Source organism: Falco peregrinus, chromosome 4 (genome assembly GCF_023634155.1).
Source record: "Falco peregrinus isolate bFalPer1 chromosome 4, bFalPer1.pri, whole genome shotgun sequence".
In the NCBI taxonomy this organism is placed as follows: domain Eukaryota; kingdom Metazoa; phylum Chordata; class Aves; order Falconiformes; family Falconidae; genus Falco; species Falco peregrinus.
Window position 1 is genome coordinate 115,077,996 of NC_073724.1, and position 18,349 is coordinate 115,096,344.

The window sequence follows — 18,349 nt, forward strand, 5'->3', positions numbered from 1 at the left end:
TGCCCCATAGAGAACATTTGCATAGAACCAGGAGCTGCTGGTTTTCTTCCTTTTCTTCCCTTGCACCACTCTTCCAAAAAATATATATATTCTAGTTTGAGGTTTGGCATTCCCTGCATCAGGCCAATGAGCATTGTTTCTTGATGCAAGTCAAACGAAAACATTTGTTATGTACTAGGAAGTTCTTAAAATAAAAGAGACAAACCAAAAATTATTTTAAAAGGCTAAAGTAGCAGAATTCCCCCAGGCAGACTGTGCTTTGAGTATGCTTCTCCCTCATTTAACTTAGGATTTCCTTCACTTAGATGCTTGTACATATAAGAAATCTGAAAGGAACTCCCCTGTCCCCCCCCAACAAAAATATGGTAACAAAAGGAGTATCTGCCTGGTTTATAATTTTCCCTGTGCTACTGGAATTCCAAAAAGGCAACTAACCCTGCATTCCCCTCCTCTTTGCATTAAAAACCATCCCAGATTCTGTGAGCAGTTATAGCCCTCAGAAAATCACACAACTAGTGATTTACTTTGTTTTCTTCCTAATCAGGTGTTCATAAAGTCTTTCTTGTACTTGTAGGAATACATTAATTCCCTTGATATGGATGGTCGAAGAGCAGTGCTGTGGAATTGATAAAAATCCCCGCTGTAAAATTTATTGTTCTTGGTTTTACCAAATTCTAGCCTTAAGCAAATCAAAGTTGCAATGCCCCCAATGAAGATATTGTAGAGACTTCAGGGGAACTATCCCACCTCTACCATGCTTCCTTGCCTTCCTACCATTTAGGAAGTTCTTTTTAATTAGCACTCTGTTCTGAAGTTGTACCACTCAAGGATGGAAGTGTGCAGAACAGTGAGTATTTCCTACCAGTGGCTACTGGGAAGTGACACACTTCCTGCATCTTGGTTAGATAATCTTTTCTATATGAAAGCAAAGAACTGAGCTGCAGTTTACACAGTTACTGTGTAGCTCTGATTCTTTGCTAACACAGGCTTTCTATCTAACAAGAGGACTTTATTAAGAGGCTAGCAGCACTGATGCAAAGAAATTCATGTTACGAATAGCAAACACGGATTTGCATTCAAATACTTACGCTAACTTACTATGACTAATGCTCAACCTGCTGAGCTAATAATAAGACAGTTTGTAGAGCAGTTTCAGTCTTGGATGCCAACTGGAAGACTCATAAGTATACAGTTTCTGAAGAAACTTTGAAAAAGGTTTATTTCAAAGCCTGTCCACATGACTTCTCTGGTCATTTTTATCTCATTGTTACAGGAATCCATTAGTCAGTATCCATTGCATCCCTGTGACTCTAATTAAAGAGTCCCCACTCTCATTTGAGTCAAGGCGATGACCCAGTTGAGCAAGGGCAGCCACCATCATGGACAGACTGACTGTCCTCCACTTTGTTTGTAAAACTACAAACCCATGGGTTAATAGCTTGCCCCTTTTATGCATCCCTTTGATCTGCTCTAAAGCACTGTCACAGCACACTGCTCAGGTCACTGGTGGCAGCACATTTCCTCTGCAGGAGGGTACATAATCCAGCTTTGGGGCACATGTTGAACACAAAAATGTGAAATAAAATGGTCAACATTTTACATCATCTTTGCCTCCCCTGAGGAAGGCCACTGATCTCAGCTTCACCAGAGCAGCTCTGCCTGTAGCCCAACACAAAACTGAGATCACACAATGTTAAAAAAGGCACTCCATCATTCTCAGACACAATTAACTGTATAAACAAGTAGCTGTGGGAAACAAAATCATCCCTTACTCACCTAAATCACTCCAATTTGTCACTGCAGCCCCCTACTTTTCAGTTAAACAGGGCTTGTAACTACAGCTCAGAGTATGTGCACAGAGAGCCAGTGAACAAAACAAGCCCTTTGGCCATCCTTTCTCATGAGATGACTGACTAACCGCTTGCCTTAGACACTCACTTGTGCAAGTTTTTAAGGCTAAAATTATCCACCTAATAATTGATGTAATCTGAGGGCTACTAAGAAAGCTTGCGTCAATTAATCCAGCCCTTGTTCCAGTAACTGAGGCACACACCTACCTGAAAACAGGGTTTCACACAGAATCCAATTACTGGCACCTGATTTCTGCTGGAGGAATAAGAATACTCTTTTTGTATTTAAGCGTAATATATAAAAGGGTCCTACAGTTATAGAAACAATACATAAGCTAAACAGGAAGGTGGAAGAAAACGTACTTTGGCCACTTCCAGATAAGTTAAAAATCAAAATAGTTAAAAAAAGCTAACCTAAGGTCTGCAGATAGACTAGTCAGAATCAGGTCTCTTCTCAGTCACTGTAATTAGTTTAACCTTTGCAATGAAGTTTTTATTTCAGAGTTACTATTGGGCTTTTTAATAGATGCATTAAAAAAAAAAGCTTACTGTTGCTCCCTGTTAAGGGGGAAATCACTCATCTTCCCATGCATAACATTGTTTTAATGGATAGCCCCATCATATCAATATTTTTTCTCCTAGCAGGTTCATTCTGGCTCAGCTGAAACAGCAAGCAGCGGCAATCCTCCTTAATAGTGATATTAAATTGCAAGAATAACAGGAAGTCTATCAGCCATGAAACCTTCACTCATGAGATTGTTTGCACTGCTGGGCTGGGCTCAGTATAGGGGCCAGCTCTCTTTAATATCTTTATTGATGATCTGGATGAAGAGATTGAGTGCACCCTCAGTAACTTTGCAGATGACACCAAGTTGGGCAGAAGTACTGATCTGCTTGAGGGTAGGCAGGCTCTTCAGAGGGATCTGAACAGGCTGGATCCATGGGTCGAGGCCAACTGCATGAGGTTCAACAAGGCTCAGTGCCAGGTCCTGCGCTTGGGTCACAACAGCCCCACACAGTGCTACAGGCTGGGGGAAGAGCAGCCGAGAAGCTGCCTGGCAGGAAAGGACCTGGGGTTGCTGGTTGACTGCTGGCAGCGAGCTCAGGTGGCAAAGGCCAAGCACATCCCAGCTTGTATCAGAAATAGTTTGGCCAGCAGGACTAGGGAAGTGACCATCCCCCTGTACTCAGCACTGGTAAGGCCACACTTTGAATACTGTGCTCAGTTTTGGGCCTCTCACTTCACAGGGGATGTAGACATGCTGGAGCATGTCCAGAGAAGGGCAATGGAGCTGGTGAAGGGTCTGGGCTACAAGTGTTATGAGGAGCAGCTGAGGGAACTGGAGGTGTTTAGTCTGGAGAGGAGGAGACTCAGGGGGGACCTTATTGCTCTCTCCAACTACCTGACAGGAGGCTGTGGGCAGGTGGGGGTCAGTCTCTTCTCCCAGATAACAAGCAACAGGACAAGAGGAAACAGCCTCAACTTGTACCAGGGAAGGTTTAGATTGGATATTAGGAAAAAAAAAAAATCTTCACCAAAAGGCTAGTGAAGCACTGGAACAGGCTGCCCAGGGAGGTGGTGGAATCACTGTCCCTGGAGGAATTTAAAAAAAAAAAAAAAATCACATAGATGCAGCACTTAGCAACATGGTTTGTTGATGGTTGGACCTGATGATTTCAAAGGTCTTTTCAACCTAAATGATTCTATGATTCAATATCATGCAAAACCCAGTCTTTTCCCCCAACAGGTACCACTCCAACTGAATACTTATGGCCAGATCCAAACAGAGCATTCAGTCACCAAAAACCAAGGTGCACTATGATGCAAGGAGCCTAAAAGGGCATGGTGAGAGCTGAACCCAGTCGCTACACAACTGTGAGGAGCACAGAACTGCTTCTGTAATAGCCTGCAGTAGTTCTGCATGAGGTGTGTTGTCAAATCACATGAGTGGGATTTGCCCTCTAAATGATGCTGAATAGCTCAGGGATAGGAAAGGAGCAGAAAATTGTGACTGAAATTGTTTCTCAGACACAGGTAGCAAAATCAGGAGTTCAGTTTGTGAGGCTGGAGTATGGAGTATATGCTTGTCCCTGAACAGGTATTCAGTTTTGCAGGAGTGGCTCATTCTTTAAGAGCATAGCTATGCAAGGTGTTTGCTCTGTCTTGCTCAATGACAGAGCACATACCCAGGAAGCAGCCAAACCAGAGCCCCCAAAAATCACTTAACCCAAGTGGATTCAAATTCACATCCCCTTCTTTACCAAAATATGACAGTCTGAAGGCTACACTTGGTTCACTTTTAACCCTCTCTAGGGCTGCACTACCAAGGATTGAACCACCCATCTCACAGAATGACTATTAAAGCAATGTCACAACAAGCAGAAGCAGGAAGCCAGGTCTACTTTCTCTCAGTCAGGCCACAACATCACAAATCAAGCTCGCTCTCTGTCTCGGCTTCCTTCCTTATCCAGCCAGCCCTGCATTCCTGGCCACACAACAGTCCAGTTCTAGTAGAGCAGAGGGAACAGGAGAGTAACCCGAGGGTATTAATTTTTTTAATCCAGGTCTTTTAATCTCCAGAGGAGTGCTGAATCACCATGAAAAAAGACAAGATTAATAGAATATACGTAACTTTCAAATTCAGCATGGTAAAAAAAAAAAAAAAAAGACCGTAACAGTTTTGTGTGGGCAGGACCAGAATAGAAGTCAAGGACTCACTACTTCTGGTAGTCTCATAAATTTCTGCCTGGGACTTACACACATACCTTTTGCTTATGGTGCCTGAAGCACAATTACACAGGATTTTTGGACCTCACCCTTAATTTTTCATAACTGATATTCTGTTTCTAACGCTATTTTTGAATCACGTAAAGGCATTTAAAATTCAGTAGAGAAGAAAAGCATGGAGGTAGAATTTAACATCTAAAAAGCTGATGTCTAAAACTATTTTTAACCCAGGAGTTCTTGAACATGCTGATCCGCTTCTGGAGCTTTAGTTACATGGCTGAGATTATACAGTCTAACTGTAGTCTATGCAGCCTGTACAGAAGTACATCACTGCCAGTTTGTCAGAATCAGATATTGGGCAGGCAATTTCATATGGAATTTACTGACACTCAGTTTGATCCTTTGATAGAACAAAAGCATTAAGCCATGAGTTTAGGACATTGTTCTGCTAGTTACTCTGCAAATAAGCATCTCCTTTGTTCTTACCTTTATTTTTACTTATATACATGTATAAGCATTTATAGGCATATAAATTTATTTATAGATACAGCCAAACAGAAACACAGGGTTTCCTTCACTTGGAGAGAGAAAGAAAAGAAAAATTCACTTTTAGAAAATTTATACTATAGAAGAAAAGGCATATAGCAAGACTGAGAAAAAAATTGTCAAGTTCATTAATTTGGTGTACATGCACAGGAAACTGAGAAGTATTCAAGTCAAAAATTGTCTGGCATTACCATCTAGATAAGAAGCTATAAAGTAAGAAGAGGAGAGAAGTATTCTTTTCCTCCCCCTCACACATCTTATCTCTTCCCCACTGCTCTCAATGCAATAAACAGAGTCAAGTTACATATAGCAAGGAAACCTCATACCATGAAGTAAGAATCTAGTACAGCCAGTTGCTGTACCCAGGTGTATTGGAATGACTCTCTACCACAAGAATGAAGCATGAATAAGTCTGCTAACATCAGTTGTCACTCACTTTATGCCCAAATAAGCTAAAGAACAGAGTACAGGCATTGGAAGACCAAACTAACAAGCCTTCTTAAATTGACTTATGAGCAACCCAAATAAGCTGACTTTAAATGCAACAGATGATGGACTTTAAGCACCAGAAGGTTACCTACTGCTTTAGCAGTTACCTGCTAGTCAGCCAACCCGAGTGAAGAACACTTTCTGTGCAGAGAGGAAAAAAAACCCACACAAAAAAACCTTTACTACGGCTCAAAAGAAGTCACTATCAAATAAAGACTGACTTCCACAGGACAGAACCATAACTTTTAATTAAAGAAAATAAAATTAAACTTTTTTTCCTACTGAGAGACTATGAATTACTTTTATGTTTCCTTGCAAATAATGTTTTATTAGAATTTTGTTTGAAGTCTGTTTTTTTCCTTTCTGTCATGAGCACAGGGAACAACACAAGGTAGAAAACAAGCAATTTGTTTGACTTCATCCCACTGTTTAAATACCTGGTTAAGCCTTTTTTCTAGATGCAACAGTTAAAGTCTCACCTTCTGTACAAGCATCAAAGTTTTTCTCCAAGTACTAAATTGGAGCAGTACTCCCACCTGGGAAACTGGCAAGTGTCTCCTGCAGAATAATAGGAGTTTAGTCCAGAAAAATCTATCTGTCCATGGTCACTACCCAGTGCTTCAGAGAAAAAACATTCACCTTTCCATCATTCATTTTTGGTGACAATGGAGATTTTTTTTCACTATGGCATCTTTGTCAGCATCGGTAAACAAGAACACAAAGACCTGTTTCAGTGAATTTTAAAAGTCTGACAGTGAAACCGATAATGCATTATTATGGGCTGCAAGAGATGCTGGAAGGAAATTTCTTTAACATGGGACAGGTCCAATGACAGCTTCAGAAAATTCAAGAACATGCCTTACAGCCAAAGCACAGGCCTGCTGCAGCAGTAAGGTGGAAACAGACCAAGCGAGATGTTTACTATTTCCTTGCCTTAAAACTAGACACAATCACACTAAAATATGGTAACAGTGTACAAGTATTTTGTAACACTAACATTATTAGTAGTATTTTATGATGCAGTTATACATAAATAACACAGCTGCAAGTGGACAGGGACTTGCAATACGCTTGCCCAAATAGGGCACTGGAAAACCTGTGCATATAGTGAAATCTGCAAGACCAAAGGATGTAGTGTGTGCAAGAAAGTCATCAGGTGAAATCAAAATAAAACTGCAGAACAAAGAGGAGATATATCTAATGAAACCAGAATAACCCTGCAAAATGAATATGAAAGATGCCTAGCAAAATTACAACAAGTCTTACTCCCCGAAATAATATGAACTATGTAAAAGGCAAATGAGACCATCCCCTTTTTTCCAGGGAGGCAGCAAGGAACATAAAACTCCAACAATAAGCAAGGAAGGAGGGTAATTTATGAAAATCACAAAACTCTTACTTTAATTTCAGCTTCTCTTGCCAAAGAGTTCTCAAACACTTTACTTTGACTTCAGCAACTGAGACCATCAAGAACTGTAGCCATCAGTTCCATGGCATTATATATTCCTAGGTTTACTAGCACTTACAGATGCAATTGTCAAGAACTGTTTGGGAAAGGTAGTGCTAATGACTGATGGTAATTAGGAACTAATGACTAGAAAGCCGTATATGAGTTTAGTAAAGTGTTTGATTCATCAGTTTTTTAAATACTCCATCACAGTGAGCTCCAATTCCCTGATATGTGTAAACACACATTTTGTTGCAACACTTTGCTTCTTTTATCAAAGAAAATCAAGTTTCTTTTCAGAGCACCCTGTCAAGCATGTTTTAAGTCCCCTTCCCTTACACGTTTGAGAAAGTTCAAAACTACTAGTCTTGCCTCTTGCCAGTCTGTCCCCAGATTTAAGCGACTTTTATTCTGCAACGGCAATCATGTAAACGGCTCCTGCTGACATAGGAAAAGCACAACCAAGTGCATTAGACTTTAGCAATTCTGCAATTTGTTCCTGAGACAGCATAGAAGATGCAATTCCTTTAGTGCTTTGAAATGAAAGTGCTGACTATTTACACAAAGGTCATTAACATCTCTCAACCGAGATCTAAGCGCCCTCCTTTGAATAAAAAGCGCCCTTTTATTAAAGCAGGCCTCTAGAGCGGCTGGGCGCGGGTAGGTTTGTACAGTTAGTCGGCTCTCACCGCCAGCCGGGAGCACCCCTCAGCAGCAGCGCGATGTCCCGGTGCACGGTCCCCCTCGCAGGGCAGGGGCTGCAGCTCTTCATACCCGCTCCCCGCCGTCGGTTGTAAGGAAGGTCGCTGACAGCGGCGCTTCCCCTCGGCCTGAACAAGTGGGGCTGGGCAGGGGAGCCACCTGCCAGCCCTCCCCCGTCCGCAGGCGAACGGGCCCTGCGAGCTTCCCGCAGCAGGAACACCGGAGCGGCTTGGAGCCAGGACTCCTCAGCTGCCAACAGACTCACCCTCACGCCGTTCCAGCACCGCAAGCACGGGTGGTTTATATTTTTGGCCTCTGAGTCACTCCATTAGCGAGGCACCCCCACCCCCCGAAACCCCTCAGGGCTGCCTCACCCCTCCCGCCGCCTCAGCGAGCCGGGGGCAGCACCCCGCCGCCGCCGCCGCCACCTCAGCCCCTCCGCCCGGCCACAGGCAGCGCCGGTTACCTGCCGCCGGCCGGCAGCCGCTGCCCCGCGCCGCCTCCCCGCTTGTCTGAGGGGAAGGGAGGCGGCGGCGCGGGGAGAGGCAGCCCCTGCCCGCCGCCGCGGGGCCAATGGCGGCGGCGCGTCCCTCAGAGCGGGGCGGCTCCCCGCGGCCCGGGCCCGCCCCCCGCCGCCCCCGCGCGCCGGTTCGTGCCACCTGTGGCACCGGGAGGGTGCTCCGGGGCGGCGGGGCGGGTTTGTGCGGGAGCTGCTGAGGCAGAGGTAGGGGGGGGCAGGCTCGCTCCGCGGCGGGAGTGGCTGTTCCGCATCGGGTCCACGCAGGGAGTATCGGCTTGGCTTGGCTTGGCTTGGCTTGGCTTGGCTAGCAGCCTTGGGGGGAAACGATCAGTATTTTACTTTACCTGGCGATAGGCAACCTGAGAGGCGTGAGCGTAACGCCCTGTTTGCAGTAAAGATACAGGCAGCGATAGCAGAGGTTTCAGTCGTCTGTTTGTCCGGGAAGCCGCTGTAAGTGCTTTTCTGTTTAATTAGTGGCACGGAATGCACACGCCACCATTCATGGGATGTTTCAGCAGGACCTTCCCCTCGAAGCACCTCTCGCTCAGCAGCCAAGGCACCCAGGCGGTTTCTGAGGCTGGAGTCCCTCCGGGAGCAGGGTGACAGCACCGACCCGCTGGTGTGGTGGTTATTTTCCCGTTATGCGTGTTCCTCTCACAGCACTTGCTTTACATGTGAATCCATGCTGGGGGCAGCTGGAGGATCTCAGCCCTCGGAGGGCCTGAGAGCAGGGCCTGCTGTGCTCCGCGGGCAGCCCGCCCGTTTGCTCTGGTCTCGCTCGCAGCTGCCTGGTTTTATGTGACTTTGCCCTTGTATCCCCAGCCTGAGTCCATTAGCTCCCCAGGGCTTAGACCATCAGCTCTGGCTTCCTGCTGTCAGTTCTTACGTTTCACTCAAACTTGGATCCAGTGAAACAACTTCATGCTTTTTAAAGGAAATTTAGTATACATGGTGCTGGTATGAAGGTTTGGTAAATTACATGTCTTTTCAATTTCATGTATTTTTTATGTGGCTTTTCCTTCCTGATGACAAAATTAGGGACTAGAGCATGCTTTATGCACCATCCAGTAAAATTCTGAGTTAATAAGCCTTTAATAAGGCTTCTGTTCAGTTCACAAGGATCGAAGTGAATTAGAGACCTTGTGAAAGCCTAGACCTCAGTTTCTCCCTCCAATAATTTTCATTCAAGCATCTCTCATCCATATATCCTGCATATTCATCTTAATGCAACATACTAAGCCGTATCTATTCAAACCCACACAGAACTCCTGTTCACTGCAGAACAGGGAACGTTCAGTATGTTCCTTAGAAATGGGGCCCTTTTGGCACTCTTGCTACATGGAACTTATTTTCTGTGGTATTAAATATCTCTTTTTTTTCCTCTCTCACAGCAGTCCTGAAGAATAAAGAAGGCAGGGGTAAAAACAGCCTTTTGGAGACCAGACACACTGTTATCAGCTGGCAGATGTGGGTACACCTGGCCCTTGCTTGATGGAGCCAGAACTGATGGGCCTGGTGTACCCACTGCCGAAACCAATACCCTCTTTGATCAAGGACTTTGGACCCAAGCTTAGGGAAAAGCAGCTCCTTGCTGCTAGGAAGTTCCAGGTGCCAGGAGCCTCCAGCATGTGACAAGTGATGGCTGCAAAACTGAGTATGGGGTGTGTGCTGCGTCTGTTAAAATTACAGAATGGTCAGCGTTGAAAGAGACCTCTGGAGATCATCTAGTCCAACCACCTGCTAAAGCAGGTTGTGCAGAATTGTGTCCAGGCAAGTTCTGAATGTCTCTGGAGAAGGAGACCCCACAGCCTTTCTGGGCAGCCTGTGCCAGTGCTTTGTCACCCTCAGGGTAAAGAAGCTTTTCCTCATATTCAGATGGAACTTGTTGTGTTGCAGTTTGTGCCTGTTGCTGCTTGTCCTGTGTCTGGGCACCACTGAAAAGAGCCTGGCCCCGTCCTCCTGACACTCACCCTTAAGATATTTGCAGACATTGATGAGATCCCCTCTCAGCCATCTCTCCTCCAGGCTGAACAGCCCCAGCTCCCTCAGCCTTCCCTCACCAGGGAGATGCTCCGGTCCCCTCACTATCTTAGTAGCCTCTTCTGGCCCCTCCCCAGTAGCTCCCTGTCTCTGTGGAGCTGGGGAGCGCAGAACGGAACACAGTGAAATATGTATGTTCGCCTCTATTCACATTTAGTCTAGTGATTTGTTCTTGAGATGTATTCAAATGAAATCTGTGGAAATATGTATGCAAGGGCTGTCCCAGCTCAGACTGGTGGCCAGTTCATAGCTTGAGTGTTTGCAATAAAGGAGAAACTGAAAATACCTGAACAACCTGCATGGTAAAGACCCTCAGACGGAATCCTCAGTAACTTCAGATGGGAAAAGTCTACAACCAGTATACAGCCTGTCCCCACAGTGGCTCTGCACTGGTGTAGTAGATCTGAAGAATCTGGGTGTTTTTTGTAAGCATTGAGCAGGTGTTTTTCATGTGAATTGAGCCTGAACACTAAAGGTGACACCAAGAGAACAAAAACTAGTAATGAAAGGATGGGCCCTATGAACCCTCCTCTTTGTGTTCTCCGTACATTGCCACAGAGCTGTTAAGTTCTCAGCACAATCAAAAGATATAAGCATGTTTTTGATTGCAATGCAACACAAAGTGCTATGACATCTTCAGGAAACAAAAAACCCTGCAGATATCTTTATGTAGAGGTATTCCTGTCAGATGCAGAAAGTGGATCAGTTTTCTCCCTTCACCCCCTCATTCAACATGTCATTCTCCCTAGCCACTATCCAAAGGAAAGAGGAAGTCATCCCATCTTCTCCCATTAACGGAAAAATAAATGCACGCTTCAGTTACAGAGCGGCAGGTATTAGGTTGAAAAGATAGTAACTTTCAGCAAAGCAAATCCACTGGATGCTGCTTTCCTTGCCCCAGCTTCATCCAGACAAAATCTCGGTCTCCTCTGAACACTCGGCTGCTCCCTGATGTGAATTAACATGAATCACAGCTAACTCAGATGCTGCTGATTCCAGTGCTGTAGTGATATTTCCCCGGCTGGTGGCTTTGACTGCATCGCTCCTTGCTTTGCATCCTTCATTTCGTTCCTGGGTCCCAAGGTTTGATTTTTTTTTTGTTGTTTGGTTTTTTCTCCCTTTAAAACCTTCTGCACTGTTAGGTTACATGATACAAGGCTCTTTTCCACACACACGAAGGAAGGCAGAGGAACAACAATGGGTGGAGGAGCCCAAGAAATACCCTGCCTGGCAGTTCCCAAGGCCATCACAGGAGCTATCAGCCCATCAAAGATCTCCACAGACAGGAAGGAGCATGGAGGCACAAGGGCAGGTGGGGGAGCCCAAGTAACCCCTTCAGAGACACAGCCCCTCCCCAGTCTGTCCCTGGGTGCCTCAGTACCTCACTGCCTGGGGGGGGGGGGGGGGGGGGGGGGGAACGGACATGATGTAGGATGCAAGCAAAGAGGATTTTCGGATTGCACAAGACCTACTATGGGATATTCAGGGCATGAGTCAAAGGTGTGGAAAAAAGAGGGATAAAGGTGGTTTGGAGAGGAACAAGCATGGGAAAACACAGATAAGGGGAGAAAAGGGGCCAGTCACATCTAAACAGGACTGGTCAGTGTACTTGTCTGCCCATGTCCTGCACCTGCTGAGCATTGTCCTGTCTTTTATTAAATGCCATTTCTACCTTTTTTTTAAATTATTTTGGAAGAGGGGGATGAGTAGCTTTCTATTCTGCGTGCTGCTGTGTGTAGGGGGGGGTACTACTTCTGACCTCCTTTCTGAGTCATGTCACATGGGAGAGGCAAATCCTCTGTCATCTTACCAACAGAAGGCATTTCTTTACAACTTTAAAAACTAAGTCTTCAAAAAATTTTTTTTAATTATTAAAAAATATTTTAAAATGTAACAAGAAAATGTACACTGAAGGTGTAAACTGTGAAAGGAAACTGTGTAGGTAAATTAGCTGTATATGCTGCTGTCTGTGGTAAGAAAGAGATTGTCTTGATAACAATGATCATGAAAGAGATGGCTTTAACAAGCAAATGTGCACAAATAGGGCCTGATCATTTTCCTGCTCTTTTGCTCCAAGACAAACCAAACTTAAGTCCTGCTGCCGCTGACCAGGGCAACTTTATATTTGCACTATTATGCAGCTTTGCTAGCGATTGCCCTCAAATGCCCAGTTAAGGAAAAGACATGAAGCCCTCACCTGCTGTTTGATGAGTACTAGGAAGTGAGAAGGATTCTATGAATAGCTGCTGCTTTCCTCAAAGACTGATCAAGATAGTTTCTGCTTTGCAATTGATGAGAAATACCGTCTCATGTTAAATTAGATAGTCCTTTGTCAATAAACTCTTGATACTAGGTGCTTTCTGGTCCTTTCCATACGTAGTTTTAGGCTGTGACAATTGTTCTGTATGTGCACGTATCTGTAAAAAGAATAACTTGCTATTTTAAACTTGATCAGAACACAGAGCCCAAACAAGTTGCATTTAATAGTGATGTACAAAAAATGGGTCTGGCACTTTGCATGGAAACTTCCAATCTCACCATGGCTTTACCCTCTCTTATCAGATTTCCAAAGTTAAAAATAAAACAAAACATGGAAGAAAAAAAAAGTTTAAAGAAACATGAGAACTTCTCTTCCAATTGTCAAGTCAGTGGGACAGCTCAGTAGGAAACTCAGCATTAGGGATGGAGTCAGAATAGGACCCAGCTCTCTGGAGTGAGCTTTTCTTTCAGCAGCACTTTCTGCAACCCATCTTAGAAGGTCACTGAGAAGGAAACCGTGTTATCTGCATTGCTACTTTTTGGTGCAACCTGTGTTTTCTGGGTTTCTTTCCCTCAGGGTGCAAGTCTGAGAATTTTGGAAAAAAGTGCCCCAAAAGAGTGAAGGTTTCTCCTGCCGTCCTAGAGGTTGTTCACAAAAGGTTTAGATCAATTTCTCTAGTTACTTAATTAAGCAACCCCTCAAATGGCCCTTTTGTCAATATTGATATTTATTGAAAGCAGCAGGATTTGCCGGCTCAAAACTAGCTCTAACAATACTGTGTTGTCTTACATTCTTTATTGTGATGGACATTTTGTCAGTGGAATGTAGGGCTTCTAGAGTTATATGCTCTGTTTCTGCCTTACTCCTAGATCCCATACCTTTCAGAGCCCTTCCCAGGTCCTATGTATACCTCCTCAGACTCTCAATGAGCTTTCTATATGGCTCAGGAGAAGCACATGAGAGAAGAACACCTTCTTGGGCCATCCTTCCTTCAGTATAACTAGAGCTGTTTGTTTCTCCACCAGGAACAGCCCATCACTTTCACTCCATCTCAGGCTTTGCAGAAGAGCAGGTTTTAATAAGAGCAGAACAGGACTTCCAATGCTTACCAGAGGATTCAAACATCTCTTGGATATTTTGCAACAAAAGGAACAGGGATTTTCCTTCCCTTCTCAAATTTTCCCCAGGGTCTTCTTGGGCAAGCCCCCACTGAGGGTTAGGTCACATAAAAAACAGAGTTGGAAGTCCCAGAAGTGGTCCAAGGCTGCACTTCCAGAGGAAGGCTTGCCAAGAGACCCTGGGCCCCAGAGAAGCACCCCTAGGTTCTGTTCAACATGCAATGTTTTCTTCTTCTCTGCTGATTGCACTGGCTCTAGTGGTAACATAGCCAGCCAATTCTTCGTGGCCTAGCTGCTATTTCCTTGCCTGTGTAGTCTTCCTATTCCTCACTTTCCTGTGGAAAATGCTTTTTGAGTATTTATTACTTGCTCTGAAGGCTTTGCAGGTCTGTTCAGTTGTCCTTCAGGACCTGAGCTGCTGCCTGCTGCACAGTAGGATGCTTGTCTTCCTGCAGTCAGTGGAGGGCTGAAGTGACAGAGGAAAATACATCAATGACCATGAAATCCCCGGTCAGAACAGTCATGCCTTACCTGGCTTCCCAAGCAGAGCAACACTTGAAAGCCTTCCCTGGGTTCAGTCTCATACCCAGGCTGAGGTTCAGGACAGGGCACGAGAGAGAAGAGGCAACATAGGACAGCAGAAGGTGGTGACTTCTTGCCTCAGTCAAGGAGACAATGTAAAAGAGGAGGGGCAATTTTAACCCACATGTCCTCAGAGGACTTGTACCCAGGTCTGTCAGCTGGGACATGTGGCCATATACATTGAAATTCTTCATGAAGAAGGAGGCCCATCATAGCCACCACAGCCTTGATGATGGCCTGGCTGAGCTGCAGATAGGGAAGGCAGAAGTTTGCTCCAACTGAATCTCACTGAACTCAGCATCCCCCAGACACAAGCTGCCGCTTTCCAAAAATAATTATTTCATAGAATCATAGACTAGTTTGGGTTGGAAGGGACCTTAAAGATCACCTAGTCCCAAGCCCCTGCCATGGGCAGGGACCTTCCACCAGCCCAGGCTGCTCCCAGCCCCGTCCAGCCTGGCCTTGAGCCCTGCCAGGGATGGGGCACCCACAGCTGCTCTGGGCAGCCTGGGCCAGCACCTTGCCACCCCCACAGTAAAGAATTTCTTTGTAATATCTAATCTAAATCTCCCCTCTTTCATCTTAAAGCCATTCCCCCTTGTCCTATCACTGCATGCCCTTGTAAAAATCTCCCTCCGGCTTCCTTGTAGGTGCCTTTAGGTGCTGGAAGTTGCTATAACATCTATAACGTCCTAGAGTCTTCTGCTCTCCAGGCTGAACAACCCCAGCTTTCTCAGCGTTATTCCTCTGGAGGAAATGGGCTTGCTGTTTTGTACCCACAGCCCTTCTGACTGAAACGCCGCTGGGATTCAGCTGGTTGTCATCAGGAATTCTCCAGGCCCAGTTCCTGAGAAAGGAGGGAAGGTGGAATCCGCACACACAGCATTTCCATGCTCTTTAGCACCACCTTCCAGCTCCAGATGCTTTCATAGACAAGCTGCTTCCTCCCAAAGCTCTTTTGACCTGCCATCATAAAGCAGAAAGGCAGGTGAGCTCCAGCATCACAGCTGCTGCTGAAGGGCCAACAGAAGCAGCAACTCTCCACCACTTCTTCAGAGTCCAGACAGTCTACGACCACATAGCAGAACAAAGTTTAAATCTTGTCACAAAACTCATCTTCTGCCATTTGAGGGAAGGAACCTTTTTCCCAGTCTTGGAACTCAAGATTTATACCTTTTGATCACCTTTCCAGAACTGTATCAAAAAAAGCTGGGGAAAAAGGTCCTATGTAAAGTATGTACCAGTGAGAATATCTTGGTTTACCACCCAGATCTGTCTCAAATGGCAGTCCCATGCTCATCAGCATTAAGTTCTGGATTCAGGGGCAGATGTGAGATCTTTTACAATGCCTTCCTTCAAGCGTTCAGCTATTTCTCTTCCCCATCTTCTCTTCCTCGTTCCCTTTAGGTAACTCCTGTATGTTGCAGCACTCTCCAGACTATCAAGCTGCAACAAGGTCTTTCACCACCTCATATCAGCATACTCTTCATACAGTCCCTCTGCTGCCTTCTCCTTGTCTCACCTGATCCAGGGCATGTGTTCTCTCTCCTCTTGCTTTTTCCTCTCCTCTTGTTCCTCGGCTGTTCTCTCTTCATTGGCTCTCAACCACTTAACCAGCCACAGCTGCACCTTGTCTACATCAGCCAACCCACCGCCCCTGAAGCCAGCCCACAGCTGTATATTATCAATGCTACTTAACCCAGCTTCATTCCTCTACACTTCTCACCCCCCTTTTTTAAATGTTTTTAACAATCATTACAACCTTTTTACAAATATTTTTCATACAGTCCTCTAACTCCTCTAGAAATCCCCCCCCCTTTTTTTTTAATATTTCATACCTCATGTTTTAAACAACCATCACACACTTTTTACAAATAAATTTTTCATACGGTTCGGACAACTTGTCCCTGAACTCATACTCATATTCCTTCTTTACTTTTATCTTGGGCTTTTCATCTTCTGCAGGTTGATCACCTTTCTTCTTATCTGCTTTCTTAGCATCTGGGATTTTGATTTCTTCAGAAGGGGATTCTGATGAACTTAGAGTGCCTTGTCCTTTTGCCTCTTGGATCATACTGGACAGTAACCCGAGTGAGCTTTCAGCAGCTGCAGGTCTAGAATATAGCACTAACATCATTCTGTGTCCTGAAAAAATTCTTAACCTCTTTGGGGTCGCCCATTTCTTCTTCAGCTGGAGACACCTTCAATGAGCACATAAACACCAGCAAGAATACCACCAGGCCGAGCAGCAGCAGCAATGGCAGGAGCTGCTCCCAGCAATGCGCTGCTCCCATGCCTTCCCCTGACACAGCCATCACCACTGTCTAGCCAGATCCATTCTGGACCCGCCGCTGCTGCAGGCTGCTGCCACGTCTGGCTGGGTACTCCACCACTATCACCCATTACCCTCAGTCCCTTAAATCCACAGCAGTCAGGCTTCCTTCTCTTTAATCCCAGTGGCTCACCTTTACTGGTGCCTGATCCAGATCCCCAGGCTCTTCCAACCTGTCTCAATGTGATCTGGATCGCAGGCTATCCCCACCTGTCTCCGCTACTTTGGGCACCATCATCACTGTTCAAAGCTTCAAACGCCTCCCAGCACAGCCATCACCGCTCATTACACCCAGTCTCATAATCTGAAGGGGCTCACATGGGGCACCAATTGTCACAGCACTCTCCAGACTATCAAGCTGCAACAAGGTCTCTCACCACCTCATACCAGCATACTCTTCATACAGTCCCTCTGCTGCCTTCTCCTCACCTCACCCAGGGCACGCTCTCTCTTCATTGGCTCTCAACCACTTAATTTAACCAGCCACAGCTGCACCTTGTCTACACCAGCCAAACCGCCGCCCCTGAAGCCAACCCACAGTTGTATATTATCAATGCTAATTAACCCAGCTTCATTCCTCTACGCCTTTATACATATATTTTCTTTGTATGTTATATATATTGCATACATCATAAATATTGGTTCCTGATGACCATTAAAGGACAAATGTCTCACTCATTTTCAAGGGCAAGAAGGATCCAGGGAACTATCCAGAGCAGTCAGCCTAAACTCAGGCTTCAGGAAGATTATGAAGCAGATCTTCCTAGCACCCATGTTCAAGGTTGTTAACAGAGGGGCAAAGAAGAGCTGAAAGCACTGCCTGATCCTGGCAATGCTGTTAACCTGCAAAACAGGGACTCAAACTTACCATAATATTGTCTCTTTCTGCATGTAAGGCAAGACTTCCTAAAAGATCTAAGTAGTGTCTGCCCATGCAAATAGAAAAAGGCAAGGGGCACCCCTTGTCAAGTTTAAGCAAAGTTACTTTTTGGAATAGTGAGATTTAAATAAGTTCAAGTTAAAGGTCTTGTGCTACAAAGTACAAAGGTCAAGGCTGTGTTTATCCTTGCCAGCTGATTTAAGATGCTGTTCTTTCTTTTTCTGTCTTCTACTCAATGGCTTATGTGTCAGCTAGCTGCTGTGTCCTAATAACGTAATTAAATCCATAATATACAAGAAGGAAATGAAAAGTCACTAGTTTTTTTATGACTAGGGGTTGTTGGGTTTTTTTTGTGTGTAATTGTTTCTTTCTTTGCTTTCTCATCTGAAGTTATATGGGGCCACTGAATGAACATAAACAATTCCTATTGTCTTCAATATAGATGCATTGCAAATTACAATCTCTGTCTATAGAAAGCGTTTTGTTCTTGCTTTAATGGATACGCCTTAATTACAGGGACTGCTGTATTATGTCAAACAGGACTTGTCATAGGATAAGATACTCCTCCACAGGACTGGCCACAATCTGAACAAAGTAGGTAAACGTGAATTTTGACCAAGAATGAGGACAAAGGCATTTTAGTGATTCACAGATCTATTTCAGTGGTAGAGTATGGCTTCAAGGGTTATGTGGCTCAGGCACTGATGTCCTGTGAGAGACAACAATGTACAGAGCCCATCCAAAACCAATGGAGGTCCACTGGCCAGCAAGAGAGAAGCAGAAGTAATTCTGGACCAGCCTCCAACCCTTCTTTCCATCTTCTTCTGCCCTGTCCCCACTGCTGGGGCATGGCTT

The 18,349-nt window shown here is 45.0% G+C and overlaps 1 protein-coding gene across 2 annotated transcripts in view; it reads right to left on the minus strand.

The window, feature by feature from the left end:
- Nucleotides 1–8,292, minus strand: part of SYTL2 (synaptotagmin like 2) — a 63,934-nt gene extending 55,642 nt beyond the window's left edge. Inside the window, exon 1 of one of the 2 annotated variants that reach the window (XM_055802662.1) lies at nt 8,229–8,292. The gene's annotated coding sequence lies outside the window, so the exon portion shown is untranslated. Of the gene's footprint in view, nt 1–7,749; nt 8,054–8,228 lie in introns of those variants that run through there. The other variant, XM_055802661.1, reaches the window with a different exon arrangement.
- Nucleotides 8,293–18,349: the final 10,057 nt, after the last annotated feature.